This window comes from Hibiscus syriacus, unplaced genomic scaffold (genome assembly GCF_006381635.1).
Source record: "Hibiscus syriacus cultivar Baekdansim isolate YM2019G1 unplaced genomic scaffold, ASM638163v2 tig00110328_pilon, whole genome shotgun sequence".
Classification (NCBI taxonomy): domain Eukaryota; kingdom Viridiplantae; phylum Streptophyta; class Magnoliopsida; order Malvales; family Malvaceae; genus Hibiscus; species Hibiscus syriacus.
The window spans coordinates 2,823,238-2,827,573 of record NW_024062685.1 but is presented as its reverse complement, the minus strand read 5'-3'; the positions used below and the strand labels follow the sequence as shown (position 1 = coordinate 2,827,573).

The 4,336-nt window shown below is 35.7% G+C and overlaps 1 pseudogene; it reads right to left on the bottom strand.

Annotated features, from left to right (window-relative positions):
- Positions 1-315: 315 nt before the first annotated feature.
- Positions 316-3,903, bottom strand: LOC120118855 (annotated as a pseudogene).
- Positions 3,904-4,336: the final 433 nt, after the last annotated feature.

Sequence of the window (4,336 nt, the reverse complement as noted above, 5' to 3'; positions counted from 1 at the left end):
ATCAAAGATTGTATGCCCTTTTTATAAAAAAAAAAGCTTAACATGATGGGGATATTTATCTAAGTTTATGCTACTCCAATGGGCCTCTTTTGGAATTTTATCTATACCGAGTTTATGCCACTCCAAGTCATCATTTTTCTTGAAGTATTCATGTCCGGCACATTTAAATGTATATGCAAAAATGATCCTTCAAAGACCCTCTAGATGTATATGTGGAAAAGTTAAACATACTTGTTTTGGATGCAAGCTTGCACCATGACTCTCACTCGAGTTTGAGTAACATAGATACACGTTGGGAATCGATGTTGTCAACAGTTTCATTTAACAATATAAATACAAATGGAACAATCAAGGGCTGTAAAAAATAACCTGAAGATGGATAAACTTGGTAGGAAATCAGTTAAATCCAGTATTGCTTTTAGTACCTGATTGCTTTAGCAAACTCAAAGAAATGGGCAACATTTTCCTCGGGTGTACCTACTTTAATCCCATGACCGAGATTCAGTATGAGTTTCCCTTTACCAGCTTTTGTCACGGTATCATGTATCCGACTGGTGATGAACTCCTTTGAACCAAAAAGTACACCGCGATCAACATTTCCCTGGACGGAAATATCATGTCCGAGTCGCCTTCTACCTTCAGCCATGTCAACTGTCCAATCTAAGCTAACTACATCAACACCAGTTAAAGCTAGCCTTTCTAACAGGCCCCTAGATCCGCTTGCATAAAGGATTAGAGGAAGATCGGATGGGTTTGTTTTGCAGCATCTACAATTTCCTTCAAATATGGCAGGCTGAACTCCTCAAAATCCACCGGACTTAGTTCTGTTGCCCAAGAGTCGAATATTTGAACAGCTTGAGCTCCATTGTCGGCTTGGTACCGAATATACTTTGTCATGGAGGCTGCGAATTTCTGAAGCAAGGAATGAAGTACCTGTAGGAGGAAAAATACGTCATTTTTACCCGAGGTAATAAAATTGTTCGCTGGCAATTAAATTCCGATGCAGACAGACAACTCTTACAGCACTCTTCGACACAAAAGAAAGAAGAAAAGGACAAACTTCACCCCAGTTGATCTGAGATGCTAGAAAAAGAGAACTAGAACTACCTTGGGCTGAGAGAAGACCAAACTTTTGATTTTGGTGAAGTTCTTCGATGAACCACCTTCAACCACATATGATGCTAGAGTGAACGCAGCCCCAACAAAACCCAAAACTGCAGCTTTGTTATCTACCTGGCAAAATGAAGAAAGGGGGTGAGGCTACATGCTTTTAAATTTACTTATATGCAGCGTTAAGTAGGCAAGAGTATTATCGAGGTTTCCCGAGCTCTAAAAAATCATATAACATCCTTGCATTAAATGGTAGTAGAAAATGATAGCAAATCCAGATAATAACATAATTCAGACCATAGAAGGCTGATGCAAAGGATTGTGAAAGGGTTAGGGGATAACAATTTCATATTCAATTAGTTATCACCGGAGCAAAATACTAGTGCTGATAGGCCTAACGGTTAACCTTTCTGCTTGGGAACATTAAGGTTAACCAACTTCTCTAATTAATTAAAATTGGTTGTCTTTTCTACCTAAGAAGATTCTAATGTTCAACTAATGTATGTGGAAAAAACCAAGTTACATCAATGTTTTCCTAACGTAAACAACCCTGAAATAAGGCGAAACATAAGAAACTTAAATTAGGATGATAATATAAGAAATGTCAATGTAAACCTCTTTATGCAAGATTGTCAATGCTTCGCCAACATAAGGAACGGACTCCTCAGGACTGAATTCTCTCACTTGATCTACATCAGCAGCAGTGGCTATAGGGTCGAAGATTATCGGACCTTTACCTTTGACAATGTCGAAAGGTATGTTCATCCCAGAGAGGAGTGAGAATATCAGAGAATAAAATGACCTGTCACAATACACAATGATTCAAAAATATTATAATTTGCATACGCAAAGAGCAACAGGAATAAGAGAAGAGGAGGCGTGTTGTGGTTGGCGTTCTTGTCACAAGAACACACAAATCAATTAAAGACTATTAATACCCAAAATATGGAACTATGGGGTTTTAACTTTTAACCAAGAATAATAAAATGAAAATTCTTATAAAAAAATGAAAATCAGAAATGTTCATTAAAGAATAATTATTAAAAGGGATTAGAAAAGAAATTTTCTTACTCCATCTGGCTGGAAAACATTCCATGGCTGTAGTGAAATTTCAACAACAAGGTCAACATTTTCTGATCCTTCACGAAAGGAAGGATATTTTTCACAGATTATTTGGTAGCTCTACAATATGAAACATTCAAAATAAGACATAATTGAAAAGAAAATGGAAAATGAAACAAACAGAAATGACCTGTTCTCTTCTTTGAGATGCAAAAAGGAGATACAAACATTGAAATTACAATAAATGAGCAAGTGTAATGAATACATATATACATGCATATAAGTCGAAAGTTATATAAAAGATGGCATCAAAGCATAAGATTTGCAGAAAAGGTCAAAAAATGCAACAGGCAGATCCCTTCTATTAGATTAACATAAGAAATAACAGGTAAATCCCTCTCTCCCCCCCCCCCCTTATTTGCATTTTCAAAAAAGGGTTTGATAGCAGAAACATGAAGCAGACATATTGCAGTTGAGGCATGCAATATCCAAAGTAAATGCAGCACATAAAAAATTTCTTTTGAAAGCACATTGATTTAAAATCCTGCCTTCATGTCCTCCCTGCTTTGAGTAACAGGGGTTCGGAAGCAGCAGTAGCTTTCAGTTCTACAACAGTTCCTAAATAAGAATTTTACAAATAAAATTGATAAATCAGCAATTTTCAGCAAAGCATAGATATGGTTCAAAAATGCAGCCACGCCTGATCAAAGAGAATAGTTGATGCATATGAGTAGAACAGAATATCGATGTGAATGATTTTGTTAATCGAAACATGCAATGCTCAGATACAAGGGGATCAAACGCATGGAACAACTATGTCATGCTGAAATAAATTGAAGGTAATTTCAATCGGACGAATACTATCTCAATCAATTATCAACATCGAACATTTAATGATAGCATGGTTATGATCATGCATTAGTTAACAAGCACGCTACTCAAGTTTTGTAGTATAACCAGTAAAAAATAAGAACAACAACAGACATGAATAAAGAAAATAGATCTTTTGCAAGCAGGCCATTGTCCTATCATAGTGTTATGGTTTCATCATATAAAGCCTAATTATGGTTTCAATTTTCAACAAATTCCTAGTTCCACCCTTCAGCATTACCATTCCCAATACTTGAGCTGAAAGTTATGAATTATAACTAATCCCCATTCAAAATCAAATCTAACAATGAAAGCTAATTCCCACATCTGAAATTAGCTCATTGATAATTTCAAGCATCTTTCCACAAAGAAATCGAGACAAGAAATGAGTTTCATGCACTTAAAAAATAGTTCCATCTCAATTAGTCCATTAATCCACAACTAAAACACATTAAATAACGCAATCCAGCTTAGACAGAGAGGTTCCCATGCTTAAGCTCCTAATTTTCTGATCTTCAAAAATTTGACTTGGTCTTAGTAGCAAAAAAAAACCCAGAAAATCTCACACCAAACGACAAATTAACAAAAAAATCTTAAATTGGACACTAAAGTTGAAATTAAATTAAAAAAAAGTACCACCAAGAAAACATTGGACGAGTCTGCGCTTATGATTTGACAAAGATGAATTTTCTGAAGGGGCAAAGAGATAAGTGGTAAAAGAAGAAACTGAGGTACAAGACATTGTTTTGGGGTTCCAATTAGAACAGCTTGATAAAGTTACAATCTTTGAGTTTGATTTTGAAGCTGGGTTTCAGAGCTGATTCCATTGCAGTCGGATCATTGAAGGGTTTTTGGAGTTTTAGATAGAAAATAAGGAAATGGTAAACATGTAATCTTTTAAAGAAATGCTCCAAAAGACGTCTCGTCTGCTTTTGCCACCTCAGCTTTATTGTTGGCCAGTGCCAAACCCATTATTTTATTATTTTTACTGGTTTATTTACTTACTTTTTTAATGGCATTTAAACTTTTACACTTCAGAAAGAGAAAAAATCATCCCAAATCTCTCAAAACAACTTCCGAGTTCCGTCCCTTAGTCTTTTTCAGACAACCTGTGAAATTCAAGCCTTTGTTTTGTTCGAACAATTTTCAAAACCAAACCAAAACCTTTAAATAAGATCTTAGCCTACGAAAATGAAACGTAAGAAGTGGTCAGAGCTTGAAGAACAAACTCTTTTGTCCAAATACTCTGATCTTCTCAACTCGGGAACTTTGTCCAGACTCAAAACCAGAGAGA